The sequence below is a fragment of the Xyrauchen texanus genome, chromosome 15 (assembly GCF_025860055.1).
Source record: "Xyrauchen texanus isolate HMW12.3.18 chromosome 15, RBS_HiC_50CHRs, whole genome shotgun sequence".
Lineage (NCBI taxonomy): Eukaryota > Metazoa > Chordata > Actinopteri > Cypriniformes > Catostomidae > Xyrauchen > Xyrauchen texanus.
Window position 1 is genome coordinate 35064328 of NC_068290.1, and position 21959 is coordinate 35086286.

General features: G+C 39.4%; 1 protein-coding gene across 1 annotated transcript in view; it reads left to right on the top strand.

Annotated features, from left to right (window-relative positions):
* LOC127655601 (threonylcarbamoyladenosine tRNA methylthiotransferase-like) overlaps nt 1-21959 on the top strand; it is a 483546-nt gene that overhangs the window by 289135 nt on the left and 172452 nt on the right. The window lies entirely within an intron of this gene.

Sequence of the window (21959 nt, forward strand, 5' to 3'; positions counted from 1 at the left end):
TACCCTGTGGAAGAAGTAAACACTACACTCAATAGTATGGATTAAGTCCTGACATTTTGCAAATGCCAGTTTTTATGAGTTTGATAAGATGGAATAAGCTCTTCATTACGTTTTTGCAATTATTGTGCTCAAGTACATTTTTTGGAGATACAATCAATGGGGCTGATATGTTTTAAAATGCATGTTGTGGCACGCTCTCACCCTTACCTTGATCCGGATGCCCCCCATGTCATCCATAGAAGCCACGTCCCTAGTAATCCTAGTCCCACCCTAACTGTGTATTCAGCATAGGCCTAGAGACAATCACCCTATATGTGATGTACACATATACCACCTTTGTACCTGTATGTCAGCATCTGACAGACTTACGAACACACACAAACTCCATCACTTGTACCCTCAACATTTGTTGAGCTCTGATGGATGATATGGTTTTTCCCAAGCTGATGTGTGCTGTGATATATGGCTCTGTGCTTTTAATGGAGGAAGGTGCTCTTCTCAAAGGACTTTATTTAGGCCTGATAAATGGATTGTGACCATGAAAGTTCTAATGGACAATACGGCCAATGATCAGTCCACAATATGCTTATTTTCATGCTGTGACAAAATGACCATCTGCCTTTACATCAGTGACACTATGTCCCATAAATTGCCACCTTGTGCTGTCAGTGTCTAGATAAGCTACCAGACCTGCAGCCCAGAATGTAATGGAGCTTTTCCACTGCACGGTACAACTCGACTCGGCTCGCTTTTTGGGGGTTTTCCAGTGTGAATAGTACCTGGTACCTGATATATTTTTAGTACCACCTCGGCCGATCCTGTTGATCACTGATGGTTAGGGAGAAGCATCACTACCAGCGTCACTGGATTTCCGACACGCGACATCAACCTGCTAGTTTTAAATTAAGAAACAGCGATAGCAGTATAATTCGTTCACGCAACTTTTGAATTGTGAAAAAAGAAATGGCAGTGCACAAACCACGCCGTGGTCAATAAACAAGGTGCAGACGGTCCATTCGTTAGCAATGAGCTAAACGAAAAAGTCTCTTAGGAAGAGTGTCAGCTGTTGACCGCACACGTCTACCACCAGACCTACCAACAGTGTAGGGAAAATTAAAAAAAAATTAAAAGTGACTACAGAACCATAAAGGGAAAGTGGAAGTGGTTCGACCAAATAGACGCTATCTAAACCGGCGAGCAATGGGAGGGAGAGTGCCCTGGACTCTCAAGATGGAGGATGGTACATTTTGTTATGTTAACTCTATACTCTGCTTGAAAACTTCACTTTATTTAGTTGAACAGCTACTGGAAGCTTGCTTCTAAAACAACCATGCCAATTTAACTGTTACACTTGTGTAAAATCACCATACAACAACTGCTTTATGCAGGACAATGAGCTAGTAGCTAACAACTAGAGGTTGTGTTATTGTTTTGGTCCATTTGTGTCCTGTTTAAGATAATGTCACAGCAGTAGAGGCGGCGCAACTATGACGATCATCCTATAATCCCACCTGTGTTGAATGGCACTAAACTGCAGTGGAAATGCAAGCTCAGAAAAGTAAAACAAGTAGAGTTGAGGCGAGTCGAACCGTAACGTGCAGTGGAAAAGTGCCTTAACTATTGCAGGCCTGACAGACTAGATGCGTGGCGTCCTTGTCGTGACTGGGCATGGTGAAGGTCTGGAAGTGCATAAAGGGTTTGGTCCTGGTTAGGGGCTGTTCCAGGGGAATAGGCAAGTGCACCCTCCCATAATACTACAGTATAAAACATATTTTTTTATACTCATGTTGCACAAAAAAGATCTCAATAGGTCCATGAAGGTGTTTTCATTTTGTATAAACTTTCATTTTGAGTTAACCGTGAATTTCCTGATTTAATCAGCTTTTGTGGCAGACATGCGTTTGTAGATGTTTGGGTAGCTTGTTCCTGGTTCGACCTTGATATGATTGCCTTGGGCTGGTGTCTCTGGCTTCATAGAAGTAGCAGTTAGATAGCTTTTCCTGGCAGCTTTGTATGAACTAGATGGTGAGGTTGGAGAGATGCTGTTCACAAAACTGTGACTCAGAACTGTCTGTCATACTTATCACTTGATCAGATTGCATGACTTTCCAGTTTAAAATTACACAAATCCCACAATATTAGTATGTGCCAATATAGATGCCATGTTTCTTGTGTGTGTATTGTAAGGACAGCTTTGTGCCATCACAGAATGAATGTGCCTGTATATAATCTGTGATTTGACCCATTTATGGATTTAATTATGTTTGTGCAGTATGGTTACAAATGCTTTCAAAATATCGAGCACCACAGGCATATTATTAATACTTTAGGCTAGGCGGGTTGACAAGATTATAAAGTTGCTGAGGTTGATATCTGATCAGGATAAGAAGTCAATTTTGTTTGCCATGTTTGAAGCACTTATCTGAATTGAGTCAAGATTGTTTATCAGAGGTTTTTACACATAGTTTAGAGGAGATGAATGCATGGCAAAATATATTCAGTGTGTCATTCAACATCAACAGAAGCATTATGAAACCATAATAATGTTTGAATCATAGAACATTCCATTCCAGTGTTGAATTTTGCATTTTAGACACTTCAACATGGAAAATGCCATGTTTCACAATTAATTGGTATACACACACACACACAGAGGCGGCCAGAAGTTTGGAATAATGTAAAGATTTTGCTGTTTCGGAAGGAAATTGGTCCTATAATTCACCAAAGTGGCATTCAACTGATCACACAGTATAGTCAGAACATTACTGATGTAAAAAAACAGCACCATCACTATTTGAAAAAAGTCATTTTTGATTAAATCTAGTCAGGCCCCATTTCTAGCACCCATCACTCCAACATCTTATCCTGGAGTAATCATGCTAAATTGTTCATTTGGTACTAGAAGATCACTTGCCATTATATCAAACACAGCTGAAAGCTATTTGGTTTGTTTAATGAAGCTTAACATGGTCTTTGTGTTTGATTTTTGAGTTGCCACAATATGCAATATACTGGCATGTCTTAAGGTCAGTATTAGGTCAAAAATAGCACAAAAAAAATAAACCTCTTTCTCTAGAAACTCATCATCATTGTTTTGAGGAATGAAGGCTTTGCATAATATATATATATATATATATATATATATATATATATATATATATATATATATATATATATATATATATATAATGCTTGAAATTGCCAAAAAACTGAAGATTTCATACAAAGGTCTTCAAAGACTAAGAACAACTGGCTCTAACAAGGACAGAAAGAGATGTGGAAGGCCAGATGTGCAACTAAACAAGAGTCTCTAGTTTGAGAAATAGACGTCTCACATGTCCTCAGCTGACAGCTTCATTGAATTCTACCCGCTCAACACCAGTTTCATGTACAACAGTAAAGTGAAGTCTCTCAGGCCTTATGGGAAGAATTGCAAAGAAAAAGCCACTTTTGAAACCAAAATCAAAAAGAAAGTTTTAGAGTGGGCAAAGAGACTTGGAAACAGATAATTGGAAAACAGTGTTATGGATCTTAACCCCATTGAGCTTTTTTGGGATCAGCTAGACTGTAAGGTGCATGAGAAGTGCCTGATAAGACCACATCTATGGCAAGTGCTACAGGAAGTGTGGGGTGAAATGTCACCTGAGTATCTGGACAAACTGACAGCTAGAATGCCAAAGATCTGCAAAGCTGCAATTGCTGCACATGGATGATTTTTTGATGATAACTCTTTGAAGTAGTGTAATTGTAATTGTTTGGATGCACCTGAGCTCAATTTTGAGTGTCATGTCAAAGTCTTTTTTTTTTCATTTTTTAATACATTTGCAAAGATTTCAAACAAACTTCTTTCACGTTGTCATTATGGGGTATTGTTTGTAGAATTTTTAGGATAATAATGAATTTAATCCATTTTGGAATAAGGCTGTACCATAACAAAATGTGGAAAAAGTAAAGCGCTGTGAATACTTTCCAGATGCACTGTATGTATGTGTGTGTATATATATATATACAGGTATATATACACTGATTTCCGGCACACACACCGATCAGCCACAACATTAAAACCACCTGCCTAATATTGTGTGGGTCCCTTTTGTGCCGCCAAAACTGTACCAACCCGCATCTCTGAATAGCATTCTGAGATGCTATACTTCTCACAACAATTGTACAGATTGGTTATCTGAGTTACCATAGACTTTGTCAGTTCATATGCATATATATTTGTATATGTAAGCTTACAGAAATTTGGACTATTTTGTTGCTGATCTTCTGAAGTGTATACAGGGTTTACCAGACAAATAAATTAGCTTGATGCATCATTATTTGGCGCGTAATGATAGAGTGATCCTGTGGGTTTCTAGATGCATTAAGTTGTGCAACACAATGTAGAAGGCATGTTATAACATTTAGAGAAAAAAACATTATGCACATTAGATATGCTGTTTGGAATAAAGAGCACATTCTATGGTTTGAAAACGTGCCTAATTTTGTTTTATAGGTTTCATACAATAGCATGCATCCAAGGTGAAGAAAACACTTTAATTTGCTCATAATTTAAATTGCAGCATTACCCTTTTTTTCCCCCAGTGTCAAAAACGACTTGTTCAATGATTCGTTCTAAAACATTCATTTTAAACTTTCAGAGAGCCTACTCTGCTCTGATTGGTCAGATGTCCCAGTCTGTTGTGATTGGTCTACCGCTTAGTGTAGTGTTTGAGGGCAGGTCAAACCTGTTTGTAAGCAGCCAATGAAGACCAGAGTTGTCTTTTTCTTTTTTTTTTTTACCAAATTAGGTAGGTTATTACAGGAAGTAAGTCTGGAATTAGTAACGGCTTGTTTCAGGTGTTCAGAGTCGGTTCTTTCTTTTGGGAGACAAAAGGAGCAATAACAGCTATATAACACTCTACATGAAAGGTAATATTTGAAAAACCATAATAGGTGCTCTTTAAGTAAGGGATAATCTACAGTGTACACTACACACATACACATTTGTCAGGGTTAATTTTGCATTAATGACCAGATGAATGTATATTATCATGCTTATTACATGGTTACCACATACATAAAGTATATGGTATCAAACAACTGGATGTCATGGTTGACCAATCAGAAGAGTATTCTAGAGTGTCATGTAATACTAAATAGTTCAATTGCCTTCCATTACACTGTCCAAAGTGCTTGTGGTGGTCAGAGTGACACTTAAGTGTTAAGAGAGGCATGTGAAAGGGAGTTGATTGGTCAGTGGCATCTTTGTTTTTTTATGCAGCTCATTATGTAAGGAATAATTTACAACAGGGTGTTAATTTAAAGATAATGCACACCCAAGGTGGCAATGCGGTCACGACGCTCTGCAGAGTGACCATTGCAAATCAGATTTTTTAATAATTGAATGGGCCAGAGTCAATTATTCTGCATATACCACAGTTACCACACCTTAATATAGCAGGTTTTTTTTTATCTCAATACATTTTCTGGTTTTCGTCCCTTAAACGCTCTTGTGAGTGGAATTCTTTCTTCCGCTTGGAGTCAGTCTGAGCCTTTGTTGCTAGTTCAAAAACATCACTTTAGAACTAGCAACAGAGGATGGTGAGGCTTGAGCTGCTTTACTGGAGCACTTACTGGAGTTACAAGTTTGTGAGAGTTTATATGTGAGTTTGATTTTGAGGGATCAAACTCAGAGAAACTCAGAAAACGAGAGAGAACCTGTGGGATTACCGTTATTTGTCACAGCTCTCGTCAGAAGCAACATCGCTTCAAAATTTCGTGTGACCGAGAGAAAGGGGGAGGGGTTGTGTGGTGCTTTCCATTATAGATATGTGAGGCTGAATAGGGCGAAATAAATTGAAACATAAAAAGTTTCACATATTAAAATGTATTTTGGATAATAGAAACTGTTGTATTGATAAGTCTTGGGGGGGTATGGCTCTATTTGTTGGTCACCACACGAGTCGTGTGTGTGTGTGTGTGACAAGATGTGTGTAAGTGCGGGGGAAATGAGGGCGCTTTTCAACTGAAATTGAAATAAATGTAGGATATTAAAGACAATGTTTGTTATTTTTAACTAATTTACCTTAACCAATGTCTTTGTTTATTTGGTTATTTTGCCATGTAGCATGTACGCGGTGTGTGTGTGGGTGAGATGAGAGCGGAAGAGAGTGAGCCCAAGGACACTTTTCAATCGAAATTTAAATAAATTTGGGATATTACAGAAATAGTTTGTCATTCTTATCCAATGTACTTAACCAATGTCTTTGTTTTAATTTGTTATTTTAATGTGGTAGCCTCTAGTGCTCTTTGAAATAACTTAAATATTTTGGCATAGTGATATGGGACTGTTATGCTGTCAAGATCTGGAAGTACTTCATATTCGTGCATATACTGGAAAATAATTGCACACCTTAGAACGTCCGTCAACCAATCGGAATCAAGCATTCAACAGACCCGAGGTATAATATAAATCTACAGTAGATTGTTTTTAGTGCTTTTATTATCATGTTTGATATAAACCCGTATTAGCAAGTGTTAATCTTTATTAATCACATCAACGGAAGCACCTTGCCGGTTTTTCTTTTAACCTCCCTCTCCCATAATCTAAGATGGTAATAAGTCTATCTGATCCGTTGAATAAGCATACCTTTGTTTTCCCTATTCCTCAAATGATCAACAGAAGTGTGATAACTATTAAGTGTGGTCAACATTTGTGACCTCACTGAAAAAATGCCACCTTATCTCATCTGTTTTTTTAAGGGACATTCACACATTGAAGGCAATTCTCTACTGTTGGTTGCTAGTCAGCATTGCTACTCGGTCACAGTATCCATCTGTATCACATGAGCACAACTGTCTTCACATCCATTTGTAGTTGAGGCATCGTATTGATTCAAATTTGCATACAATTTAACACAGATCAACTCTGTCACATCGCCAACGGACACCATGCGCCATTGCCACTAATTGAGTCTACAAATCTAATTGAAATGAATAAATTACAGGCACTTTGAAGCTTACAATATTTGTTAGTCTAAAGACACTTCACTTCAATTTATGCATGCTGTCCACTTGTTTTTAGTGTTTTTTATTTATTTTTATTTTTTAAGCTGCAGTGTGTAATTTCTGCACTACTGGTGTCACCAAAAGGAACTGTAAAAACATTGATTTTCAATGTTTTTCCCGAATGCTCTCCTGATGTGCCATTGTTTTGTAAATGGATAGCCCCACCCCAAACTCATGGGATTGGCTGAGTTAATGGTACTATGTCGGGCAGCTCCAACAAACAGTGCAGTGTTTTAAACGCACCACATAGTCTGGATTGCACAAAGAACTCTTATGAAAGGCTTTCAGAATTGACAGACACATGGCAAATGTCATTTGATGTCATTATCATGTATTATCACCTTCTTAGAACCCTTATTCTGTCTCTCTCTCTCTCTCTCTCTCTCTCTCTCTCTCTCTCTCTCTCTGTTATTTAAATTTAAAAGTACTTTATTGGCATGATTGTGTTTACATACAATAGTGATAATGACAAGACAAATAATAATAATATAATAGTATCAAATAACAATAAATATAGAATTAAAATCAGGTGCCAGGTAATGAATCAAATAAAATAAAAACTATAATAACAATATACACTATACAATATAAAATTAAATAAGCATTTAACAGGACATTATGAATATATACTGTGAATGAAGTACATTAAGGCAGTGATTGGTTTCTGATGGTGTAATTGATGCATGATGGTCCTCCCCCAGTAACACTAGCATCTGATCTGTTTCTGCTGAACTGGAAAACTGTGGTATGAGGTTTGAGAGTTTGTGGAGGTATCTCTCTCCCAACTCACAGTGAAGGAGAAATTGAGTCTCTGTCTCGACCTCACCCGTGTCACAGTGAGCACAGACTCATTCTTCCTTTGGATGCCATGTATGTCTGTGTCGGTCTTTTTCTATGGCCAGACTGTGAACACTGAGTCTGTATTTGGTGAGGATCCGTCTCTGTTTTGGATCTCTTACAGTGTACTCTAAAACCCTCATCAGAACCTGTGACACATGAATACTGTCTCACCTGCTGACAGGACCTGAGTGGCTATGAAAGGGGCCAATTGTTATGCCCAGACTACTGGGTCAGATCATCTCTGAAATGGCAAGGCTTGTGGGGTGCTACCGGTCACCAGCGGTGAGTACCTACCGACAGTTGTCCGATGAAGGACTAACCACAAACCGGAGACAGCGTGTTGGGCACCCAAGGCTCATCGATGTGCGATGGCAACGAAGACTATCCCATCTTATCCGAACTGACTGAAGGTCTACTGTGGCACAAGTCACAGAAAATGTTAATGATTTTACGGAAAGAATGTGTCGCAACACACAGTGCATCACACCCTGCTGCATATGGGGCTGGGTTGCAGTAGACCAGTCAGATTGCCCATGATGACCCCTGTCCACCGTTGATTGTGCCTACATTGGGCACACGAGCGTTGGAACTGGACCTTGGAGCAGTTGAAGAAGATCCCGATTTCTTATACATCACCTGGATGGCTGTGTATGTGTGCACCATTTACCGGGGAAAGTGATGGCACCAGGATGTCCTGTGGGATGACGACAAGCCGGTGGATGGAGGGTGATGCTCTAGACAATGGTTTGCTGGGAAACCCTGGGTCTGGCCATTCATATGGATGTCAATTTGACACGTACCTCCTACCTATACATTGTTGCAGACCAGGTACACCCTTTCATGTCAATGGCATTCTCTGATGACAGTGGCCTCTTTCAGCTGGATAATGTGCCCTGCCACACTACACACATTGTTCTGGAATGGTTTTAGGAACATGATGTAGAGTTCAAGGTGTTGTCCTGGCCTCCAAATTCCAAAGATCTCAACCCGATTGAGCATCTGTGGGATGTGCTAGATCAACAAGTCAGATCCACAGCGGCTCCACCTCGCAACTCACAGGACTTGAAGGATCTGCTGCTAATATATTGGTTTCAGATTCCACAGGACACCTTCAGAGGTCAATGCCTCAGTGGGTCGGCACTGTTTTGGTGGTACATGGAGGACCAGTAGCATATTAGGCAGGTGGTCATAATGTTTTGTCTCAATAGTAATATATTGTGCTGTATGTTTCTAAAATTAAAAAATGAAAAAACTGTTATCCTTTGATTTCTTGAATGTACACTTAGTATTATTTTGTATTGCTGTGCGGTTGCCAGGCTTTTCTGGTGGTTGCTCATCAGCCCAAAAGAGCCCACACCAAATCTCTTATATGTTTGTTATATTGGATTTTTAAATTTTTTAAATTTTTTATTTAATTGTATTTTTTGCTCTTTTATTGTCAACAATTGTCCAAAATACATTGTGTCAGGGCATCAACACTCCACACAATGGCAGCATCAAGCTCAAGTGTTGCAGAAAGTGTCACGGAATGGCAAATTTACAACTTTGTCTGGCAAGAAAGCAGGATGTGTGCACATTTAATATGTGCAAGTGTTCCTGTAATCATTGGCTGTCGCTTTTAAAGGTTAGCAGCAAATGGGGTCAAAATTGAAACTCATAGTGCATCTGTGTGTTGTGCAACTGATGATGTCATTGTCTAAATCTGCGAAATTTGATGTGCTTGTTATTTTATTTCCTGAACAAGTGTAGACCCTTGTACAAGGTAGGTGGTAGTGTTTAGGGCTGCCCCCTGATAGTTGACCAAACGTTAGTCGATAAGAAGTGTCTTTGTTGACCAAGTTTTGATTGGTTGGTTGGTCACAGAAAAAAAAAACTACTGGAAACCGATGAACACCAGTATTACAGTTGGATGGACGCAAGGTGGTACTATGGGGTAATTTCATTAAGCAGGAAACTGGAAAATAAATAAGTGCAGTTAAAATGTGTTCAATTTGTTTGAAATATGGTTTTACTACAGTTGTCAACATCTCTCTAGCAAAGAACCTTTTTCATCTGTGCATTCTCTACCAGACAGGTATTCTGTTATCCAGGAAAATAAATAATGTATGTGAAAAAATTCATATATCAGCAACCCCCGGAGGGCTGCGGGATCGGTGAATATTCTTGCTTTAGTGATTTTACATTGAAAATGTATTTATTTAAATACATTTCTAAATTAAATTTGCAATCCAAACGAAATTAAAAAACAGTTAAAATAATAGTGATGAAAAATAATAATATATATATATATATATATATATATATATATATATATATATATATACATACATACATACATACATACATACACACCTTTCCATTTACCATCAGGCAAGTGTCCTTAAAGAAAATTGCTTACACAAATGAAGACATAAAAACAATTATAAATGCAAAAATAATCATTATAATAATCACTGAACTATAAATCACGGTTCGAGTTGAACGTGTTTTTTGTATTTAATGTTTTAATCACAGATTAATAGGCTGCAGGGTTGTGTTCACAATGAACTGCCCTGTGGAAATAAAGTGATCTGAACTCAAAACATCTCCTGAACTGAGATGTCTGAGGTCATTTGCAGCACTCATAGGCGATACTGTTTTTGCAACAATGACAGAAAAAAAGAAAGAGTGATAAACTTTTATATACGCGTGTTCCACGAGAGTGCACGCCACCGTATAAACATACATGCCCATAGACGGATTTTCTGTCATCTGTTCTTAATAATAGAATAAAGTGTTTCTTCAAGCATGTGTCTTTGTGCCACGGGGCAAATTATTTGTAATATTAATTTGATAATAATAATAATAGCCTATTATTATTTTATACATTAATGGGAAAATGAGCCAAATATCGTCATGACATGTTCAAAGGCATCAGCAATTGGTGATCACTGACCATCATCGATCCCCGAGATCATCTATCGGCACAACTCTAATGTGCATTTCTCTATAAATAAACAAAATGTTCAGACAGTCTCCTTGCTGGTTATTCTGACACATTCAGGATCATTACGGCTTTTGCCGGTGTCACTGCGGCTCACTTGTGCGTGCGCTTGTAAACATTATATTTTAAAGGCTCATTATTACGATTTAGTATTTCTCTGTAATGTAAAACCGTGTTAGCACTGTTAATGTTCTCAGCCCTGGAACTATATATATATATTATTAGTAATTCAATTAATATCTTAAAAGTGCAACTGGTGGACTAATGCCTTAAATTAACGCCCATTAGTTGACTAGGAAAATCTTTGGTCAGGGGCAGCCGTAGTAGTGTTCTCACTCATGTGAACTCCACCTCCACCTACCACCTCCTACTGGTAGGCTTGGGTTCAGTACCGTGGTCTGCAAAAACATCTTTCATGTTACCAATTTTTCATTTGAGCCGTACTCCGATTCGGACTAAACTGCCATTGTGAAATGCACATTTGCATGGCTTTCTTTCTTTTGCAGAACACAAACAAAGATTTTAGAAAAAAGTGTCAGATCTGTTGGTCACTAAGTAACTAGCATCCAAACCTTTAACACTGGTTTAACACATAATTTATGATCCAATCCAATTGATTTTGGGTGAGAACAGATCTACATATAATACATTTTTCACCATAAATCTTGACATCTGCAGTATCTTTGGCTATCATGATTTCAAGCTTGATTACACTTCCTTGCACCATTTGGCACCCTGTGCATGTGTCAAGTGCTTGAAATCATGACCGTGCCTGTTGACTGGATTGGCAAGATATAAAGAAAAAAAAATAGTTGTATGTGTGTATATATATATATATATATATATTATACACTCACCTAAAGGATTATTAGGAACACCTGTTCAATTTCTCATTAATGCAATTATCTAATCAACCAATCACATGGCAGTTGCTTCAATGCATTAAGGGGTGTGGTCCTGGTCAAGACAATCTCCTGAACTCCAAACTGAATGTCAGAATGGGAAAGAAAGGTGATTTAAGCAATTTTGAGCGTGGCATGGTTGTTGGTGCCAGACGGGCCGGTCTGACTATTTCACAATCTGCTCAGTTACTGGGATTTTCTCGCACAACCATTTCTAGGGTTTACAAAGAAAGGTGTGAAAAGAGAAAAACATCCAGTCCTGTGGGCTGGAATGCCTTGTTGATGCTAGAGGTCAGAGGAGAATGGGCCGACTGATTCAAGCTGATAGAAGAGCAACTTTGCCTGAAATAACCACTCGTTACAACAGAGGTATGCAGCAAAGCATTTGTGAAGCCACAACATGCACAACCTTGAGGCGGATGGGCTACAACAGCAGAAGACCCCACCGGGTACCACTCATCTCCACTACAAATAGGAAAAAGAGGCTACAATTTGCAAAAGCTCACCAAAATTGGACAGTTGAAGACTTGAAAAATGTTGCCTGGTCTGATGAGTCTCGATTTCTGTTGAGACATTCAGATGGTAGAGTCAGAATTTGGCATAAACAGAATGAGAACGTGGATCCATCATGCCTTGTTACCACTGTGCAGGCTGGTGGTGGTGGTGTAATGGTGTGGGGGATGTTTTCTTGGCACAGTTTAGGCCACTTAGTGCCAATTGGGCATCGTTTAAATGCCACGGCCTACCTGAGCATTGTTTCTGACCATGTCCATCCCTTTATGGCCACCATGTACCCATCCTCTGATGGCTACTTCCAGCAGGATAATGCACCATGTCACAAAGCTCGAATCATTTCAAATTGGTTTCTTGAACATGACAATGAGTTCACTGTACTAAAATGGCCCCCACAGTCACCAGATCTCAACCCAATAGAGCATCTTTGGGATGTGGTGGAATGGGAGCTTCGTGCCCTCGATGTGCATCCCACAAATCTCCATCAACTGCAAGATGCTATCCTATCAATATGGGCCAACATTTCTAAAGAATGCTTTCAGCACCTTGTTGAATCAATGCCACGTAGAATTAAGGCAGTTCTGAAGGCGAAAGGGGGACAAACACAGTATTAGTATGGTGTTCCTAATAATCCTTTAGGTGAGTGTGTGTGTGTATATATATATATATATATATATATATATATATATATATATATATATATATATATATATATATATATATATATATATATATATATATATACACACACAGTATCTCACAAAAGTGAGTACTCCCCTCACATTTTTGTAAATATTTGATTATATGTGACAACAATGATTATATGTGGCTACAATGTAAAGTAGTGAGTGTACAGCTTGTATAACAGTGTAAATTTGCTGTCCCCTCAAAATAACTCAACACACAGCCATTAATGTCTAAACCACTGGCAACAAAAGTGAGTACACCCGTATGTGAAAATGTCCAAATTTGGCCTTATTAGCCATTTTTTCTCCCCAGTGTCATGTGACTCGTTAGTGTTACAAGGTCTCAGATGTTAATGGGGAGCAGGTGTGTTAAATTTGGTGTCATTGCTCTCACACTCCCTCATACTGGTCACTTGAAGTTCAACATGGCACCTCATGGCAAAGAACTCTCTGAGGATCTGAAAAAAATTATTGTTGCTCTACATAAAGATGCCCTAGGCTATAAAAACATTGCCAAGACCCTGACAATGAGCTGCAGCACGGTGGCCAAGACCATACAGCAGTTTAACAGGACAGGTTCCACTCAGAACAGGCCTCGCCATGGTCGACCAAAGAAGTTGAGTGTACGTGATCAGCGTCATATCCAGAGGTTGTCTTTGGGAAATAGACGGATGAGTGCTGCCAGCATTGCTGCAGAGGTTGAAGGGGTGGGGGGTCAGCCTGTCAGTGCTCAGACCATATGCCGCACACTGCATCAAATTGGTCTGCATGGCTGTCGTCCCAGAAGAAAGCCTCTTCTAAAGATGATGCACAAGAAAGCCCACAAACAGTTTGCTGAAGACAAGCAGACTAAGGACATGGATTACTGGAACCATGTCCTGTGGTCTGATGGTGTCAAGCGTGTGTGGCGGAAACCAGGTGAGGAGTACAAAGACAAGTCTGTCTTACCTACAGTCAAGCATGGTGGTGGGAGTGTCATGGTCTGGGGCTGCATGTGTGTTGCTGGCACTGGGGAGCTACAGTTCATTGAGGGAACCATGAATGCCAACATATACTGTGACATACTGAAGCAGAGCATCATCCCCTCCCTTTGGAGACTGGGCCGCAGGGCAGTATTCCAGCATGATAACGACCCCAAACACACCTCCAAGATGATCACTGCCTTGCTAAAGAAGCTGAGGGTGAAGGTGATGGACTGGCCAAGCCTGTCTCCAGACCTAAACCCTATTGAGCATATGTGGGGCATCCTCAAACGGAAGGTGGAGGAGCACAAGGTCTCTAACATCCACCAGCTCCGTGATGTCGTCATGGAGGAGTGGATGAGGACTCCAGTGGCAACCTGTGAAGCTCTGGTGTACTCCATGCCCAAGAGGGTTAAAGCAGTGCTGGAAAATAATGGTGAATACACAAAATATTGACACTTTGGGCCCAATTTGGACATGTTCACTTAGGGGTGTACTCACTTTTCTTGCCAGCGGTTTAGACATTAATAGCTGCTTGTTGATTTATTTTGAGGGGACAGCAAATTTACACTGTTATACAAGCTGTACACTCACTACTTTACATTGTAGCGAAGTGTCATTTCTTCAGTGTTGTCGCTTGAAAAGATATAATCAAATATTTACAAAAATATCAGGGGTGTACTCACTATATATATATTCCACACAAAATCTATTGTGTCTATTAAGTAGACATGGATTAAACCAATGTAGCCTTGTGGATTTATTTCATGCTTCCTTTATGAGCTTTTTGGAGCTTGAAAGTGTTGGACCCCATTCACTTGAATTGTAGAGGCTTACACAGCTGAAATATTCTTCTAAAAAACATATGTTTGTGTTCTGCAGAAAAAAGAGTGTCATACACATCTGGGATGGCATGAGGGTGAGTAAATTATGAGATCATTTTAATTTTTTGGTGAACTATTCCTTTAAAGCCTTAAGTGTCATGTCTAAACTCTTGCTTTTAAAGCTGGCCGTTCTTAATACAGCTGTCTAAAAAAATATTTTTTTTCTCTTTTTCTCACAATGGGGCTCAATCGGGGCCAAGGCTACAAGTCTGACAAGATTAGCCAGACCATTTCTTCTCACATAAAGTAGCACTCTTGCTGACCCGCGTTCCAGAGTGTGTTGGCTCAGACTGCCCTGATAACTCCTGGACAAGCCAAGGCAGGAATTCAAAACCCATTATAGAGTCTGAGTGTGCGGCAACAAAAGCAAGCAGACCCTGAATTCTGCACCGAGACCTTTTAGACAACCTTGACCATCTTGGATTGTTTTCATTGACTGCCTTTATTGAGTGTGTCTGCGAGTTTTGGTTTTGAAGGCAGCCAAAAATGGAAAGTAATACTAGTGATGTGCAATAGCTAAAATATGCTCACAATCAGAGAAATACAAGTATTTATTTTAATTTATATATATATATATATATATATATATATATATATATATATATATATATATATATATATATATATTAAATAATCTATCTATCTCATAAGGCATGTGTTAAACCAGTGTTATTAAAAGTTTTGAATGCCAGTTACTTAGTGACCAACAGATCTGACACTTTTCTTCTAAAAATGTGTGTGTGTGTGTATGTATGTATATATATATATATGTATATAATCCACATTTGGATATGCATTCAAAAATTGTCATTGAGTTTTGGCATTGTAGGGCAGTAGAACAATATAGTTATCCTTTTTGACCTATCCTCTAACAAACAAAAAAACAGGGCTCACTTTGAGGCTTTGGGTGTAACTATGGGTGTAATTTGTATGCTCTATTCTGCCATTTTTCAACAGGTGTTGATTTAGGTAAGATGTGTGATTAGTCATATCAGCATCTTTTGATTCCATTTATACAGCAGATAAGCGTTCATGAAATATTACAATGGCAAACGAACACAGTAGGATTCAACCACCTGCCAGCAGTGTTTGCGCGTCATAAATGTGACACTCCCGACCTAGTTAAGGGATTAACTTTCCTAGCTTCCCTGCCTGCCCGCTTTCACTATGTTCAACATTGAGTTAAAGGGTGACCAGCTGTGTATTCAACATTTGTAGAAGATATTGTGTGTCCTCGTGCTCTCATCTGCCTCTGCAATATAATGAGTAGTGAGGTTTAGTTGACTTGCCTGTAACTGAAGATAGGTGTCTGTATTGTCTACAGTAAAATATCAGAAAGCTGGTTGCCCTTACTACTTACAACAGGGCTTCCACAAAACCGCATAGATTATTACCTATACGTGCTTTAACACATCTCAAATCATGGCTTTAATGCACCTCATGCAGAGCTGTGAAATCATCGCAGATAGTGTCAATGAAGTGTGATTTTACAAAGTTGCTAGGCAGCGAGAATAGTGGGAAGTGTATAGAGTAAACAACAAAAATATTGAAATCAAATAAAATGCATAACATTTATGACTTTCTACCATATATTTATTTTTACATTTTTTAATTTATTAAAATTTTTTGGTTCTCTCTGAATAGTATAATATACTTTCGCCGTTGGGCCATACAACTCATTACACCCTGATACACCCAGAGAATGTTGATTTCAAGATGTGTAAAATGACCTTAGTAGCACCAGGCTGCATTGCATCAAAGAATGCCACATATTGAGAGTTCTGTTCTGTGTTTTAATTCTTTTTTGGGTCATTCATATGTGCTACTCGCACCATCACTCATTTTTAAGACCTGAAAGGGGGTCAGGGCCGGTCATTTGTAGGCGGCCCAGGAAGAGGCCCCAGCTATGATTCTTATCTTTCACACAGAGGGTCTGCTGCCCCTTCCACCTCTGAGACAAACAGACCTCTCTTTACCAACAGCAGCACCATCAGTGCTGTACAGGTCATGGAGGTCAAATGCCTGTTGCATTATCAGGTGACAAAGAGTAGTTTCAGCAAACCTGACATCTTGGCTCTTATTACAAAGTCAAGATCCTGAATTCTCCACTATTCTGTTGATGGCAGAATGTTTTAGACAAGTGAGGTTTAAAAAAAGAAAGGTATTTGATGTCAGAACGTGAGAGACCAAGGTAATTTCAGTGTTTTTTGGAGAGCTGTTTATGTGTGTGTGGGTTCTCGGGCAGTCTCACATGATAGCCATGGTGGATATGGGAGAGTAGAGGCAAAGTTCCCATATGATTCAGTTACTGGTTATCACAACTCAAGGAACGAGATTACTCGAGTCAACAATTGTAGGCAATTTTTGTATAGAAGAAAGAAGGATTTTCTTTTACCATCACCCTGCTGAAAAGCTTAAACCAGCCTAAGCTTGTTTGCAGTTCTTATCTGGCCTCCCATCGAAGGCAGTCTGGCTTGGATTGCTGGTTTTATAGGAGTTTTGTTAACTTGCCAATTGGTCAGTCTGGGAGACCAGCCGGCTTAACCAGTTGAACACGAGTATGGCCAATCTTGGAGACCAGCTCAAGACCAGCTTGGCCAGGCTTGGAGACCAGCTGAAAAGCAACTTGCCCAGGCTTCGAGACAAGCTGAATACCAGCTTGGCCAGGCTTGGAAACCAGCTAGACCAGCTGAAGACCATCTTGGCCTGGCTTGAACACCAGCTTGGCAAAACTTCGAGGCCAGCTTTAAACCAACTTGGCTGGGCTTGGAGACCAGCTTGACCAGCCTTGAAACCCCCACCCCACAACAGGGATGAAAATCATTTGGATGCAATACTCTTGTCTTTTTCACAAGGTTGCCAACAAATCCCATTTATTTATTTTTTGCTTTCCCTCAATTTACCCAAAGTCATTATACATTTATTTTAGTTTTTTCCTACAATCCAATGTCATCAGCTCCGGCAGGCTTGTCATTCTGTCTGAGAGGAGTTTAAGCCTTACCAAGTAGGACTCATAAAAGCCTGGGCTATTACAATAACCTTCTCTCACGCTAAATTAAAGTGATTTGAACTCCAGTCTGGAGAATAGGGCTAATGACACTAGTGTGTGATGAATGCAGCAGTAATGTGGATTAAGTGGACTCACCCGATGTGGAACAAGCTCAAGATGAGTCTGGTTCTCTGGTATTATCGCTGAGAATTCATTAAAGATACCCATAATTCCATGTGTTGTTGTTTTTATAGCTAATTTACTTAACTTTGGAAAATAGACTAACTCAAACAGTTATCATGTTACTTGAAAGTGCACAATGGAATGGCATTCTAGCAAATTCTATTATACTGAAAACCCAAGAAATTCACTTTTACTCATGGAGCACATAGATGTGTGCAAATATGAGGGCATTTCCTAGAGCCGCCCCATGATTTGCTATATCTTTTCTAGACCCTTAGTGGTTTTCTAACATCGTTTTTGAAAGAATATGATAATAGTGTTTTCGAAAATATCTATTTTCATTTAAAGAAAATGCTGTGTTAGTGTGGGTGAGCAAAATGATTTCTGTTTTAATGCAGTTATTTGTAATAAAAAAGTGTATTAGTGTGGACAAAGTCTCAATGTGTAAAAATGAAATATTTGTTGAGCGTTGCAGCCAGCTTTAAGCTGGTTCAACCAGTGAGGTGAGGTTTTGGGAGAGACTTCATTTTGACTTCAGTGAAGCCAAAAAAGCTGTTTTATAACTAATTATTTTTGCAATCTCGTTTGGTACTGCTGGAGGCACACTTCACCTTTAAATCCGTGGAGATCTTTGCAATATGACTGATGCATATTCTTAGTGGAATTGAGGTATAGAACCATAAGATGGCAGTGACACTTTTCAAAACAAGTGATGCATATGACCTAACTTGGCAAAACGGAGTAGTAGTATGGCTGGCTCGATGTGTGGGGAACTCTCAGAAGACCACTTCCATCCCAGAGTTCACAGTAAAGTCCTGAAGGGCCGCCCATGTGTCAGGGTCTTGGTGGGGACGTTGGCCAACATTGGCAGATGAAGTACTACCTCAGGGCTGAAAGATAAATGACGTGGAGAGCATCTCATGGGCCTCTACTCATTTGACCCATGACAGGAAGTTCTCAAAAAGGCCACAGAGGTTCTTTCCCCTTAGGCTTGTGGGAGACCCTCTCATTCAGCTGCGGAAAACTCAAGGAACAGCTGTGGCGGAAAAGTAACCTTGTTCACCACCTGATCAACTCAAACTCTCCTCACTGCTAAGAATCAGTCCATCAGGCACAAGTTTTTCTCACCTCAACCAAGAGATGAGTCATCTGATAGCCTTTAAACAAAACATGGTCATTTGTAAGAGTATTAAAGCATGAGGCTATGATTAAAGGCTTGTAATTGGGGAAAAATGTATGAAGGGGTGGATTTTTTAACATAAAATCACTGTGTGATCTCTGACCACTCTACATATAACTGAACGCACAGGTGTTATGCAAATAAAACCGTTTTAAGGTTTGGATGAGAATCAGTCTTTAGAAGCAATGATATCGTGAGAAGATCTTCACGAGTGGTCATCAAGGCAGTATCTGTGGAACAGATGCACTGTAGACAATGCCAAATTGTGGGTGGTCTCAGTCTGGTTAACAGATTAAACGAGCATAAAAAGTGCAACTTGTTTCATGATTTCAAGATTGGCATACTGGTTGGTGAAGATAAACGAATATCAAAATAGGCTTAATACTCTGCTGTATCATTAAGGCTTTCAAAGCCATGCCTGTCAAACAGAATCTTAATTATTTATTTCATTCAGTCCTTTTTTATTATTTGAATTTTCTTTCTTTCCTTCATTCATTACTTAAAAATCTGAAAATGTGGTTGGCCCTGTACAGTGCTCATAGGCATAGAGAGGTATATGTTTTTATAAAATTTTAAATTTCCGATCGCCTCCATGCCCTTTACATATCAGAGATAAGGTATCAGTTTAAGAAGCTATTTTAAAACATCTCTAAGGCTCTGAGCTCAGGTGTTTTTCGAATGAACACAAACTCTCACCGAGTCAAATGCTACTTGTGATTCATTATTCAGATCATAAGTGCAAATGAGAGTCAAGTGAAGACAATCCGCTGCTCTTTCAGTCTGCGGGCCAATAACTGATGCTGGCCCTCCGCCAAACATGCGACTCTCGGTAACACTCCGTCGGGTGCTCGCTCGCACGTCTCGCACTTTAATTATGCCGAGAGGTGTTGAAGCAAGTTTCTCAGCATGCAGATGCAGCGATATCACGCCTAGACTTCAAGCCTGATATTTACAGAGTGACTCTCTTTCTTTCCCCTTCTGTAGCCTGTTGCACTCGCTAGACAAACAGCTCAGAGGCGATAATGTATTTGTAGTTAGTCATTACATTTCTCAAATACTTTGTGACTTCACCAACGTTTCTGTCCTTGGGCTAAGGGCAGCAAAGATGGTGGCAGTGTGTTACCTGGGCTCACGTTGATGTTTAACTCCTGACTTTCTGTTTGATCATCCAATACATTTAGGCTCCACATGTCATAATCCATCTTACTTTAACAGCCCTGTTAATACCTTTGCCGCCAAATCATGTAGTATTTTTTGGTCCTTTACCTTGTTTTTAGCTTTAATAACACACTGTCATTTGCTCTGCTTCTGCCTGTGAGAAAATGAGCTTTCTATTTGCTGTGCAGAGTGGCCCAGTCAAGCCACAAAACATTTAATCTATATTATAATTTGACTTTCAGAAGAAATAACATAAGTAAATAAAAAAGTAAATTGCCACTCAGTTTCACCGGCAAAAATTAAGAGAAAATATTTACTTTTAAAGAACTAACCTTACTATAAAGTACTGTAGGAATACAAACACCATTGTATTACTATCTACTATCATTTCAGAAACATGGTCTTTCAATACATACCATAAATACCACTTGATACTAAATGTCACTTGGACATGGAATTACCATCATATTGGTATCCAAAATGCAATGGTATTACAAGGGCTTCTGTATGGTGTATTTGTATTGTAAAATCATGGTATTTTGTGTAGGAATTTGTTATAATCTTCCTATCATGTGGACCCAGTAGCTAACTGAACACAGTAAGAAATATTTGTTTTATGTTTTTCACTCACTGATATGTATGACAAGGCACCTGCTGACTTGCTTTCATGAATACCTAAACTGACAATATATAAACAGAGAGTAGGCCCTTTCCCATTGCTGGAACTGATGTCTGTTTTAGACACTTTTACTCAGAACTACATTTCGTCGTTTATGCACGAGGAACTCTAGTTACTCTTAGGGGACTTTCACACTGAGCACGTTTGCTGCGGTACGATTTCGAGTGCGATTTGTTCCCGGTATGTGGAAAAGGATCTATTGTCTCTCTGAACCTTTAAGTTAAGTGGGCAGTTTATTTGCTGCTGTGCTTCTTAAGACATCTAAGTAAACACCCTCTTCACATGTGAAATGAGTGCCAAAACTTTTTACTCATATCATTAATAGTCTCCTTATTTCATCATTCTAAATTGATGGGCCATGTTACTAAACACCAAATAAATGTGGCTGACATGGGTTGTGTTTATCTGTCTAGCGTTGCAAAGTTGTGAAAGTTCAGATCAAGAAGTTTACAGCTTAGTTTCAATAGAAAGTATTTTGGGATGAGGTATTGAGTTCACTGAAAATGTGTTGTCTCATGATATGACCCCTTTAAGTGATGTCAAATGTTCACTATTTTTTCCATTTTAGGAAGCTTATTTCATACCTTACTTATTTCCAACACAGGGGGAGCCAAGTGTCTGTGTAAGCACTAAGCCTAGCATGTGTTTAGGCACACGTGTATACACTTTCTAGAGAGGAGTGAGCCCGAGGCCAGGTTAATGTTTCACGTGTATGGAAGAGAGTGGAGAGTATCGAGGGAGCAGGGTCCCCTGTTAGAGAGGGAGAAGGAGGTTTTCGCGCTCTCACATCTAACTGGCGGGATTTCCCGCTGCCTGGCACACGCAGAGCTCACTGCAGCCCTGAGTCATGCTGTTTGCATCCTGAAACTTCCTCCCGCGCCGGTTCCCGCCGCACACCTGCCCACCTCCTCAACTCTGATTACAGGCCGGATTACAGTCACTCCGCC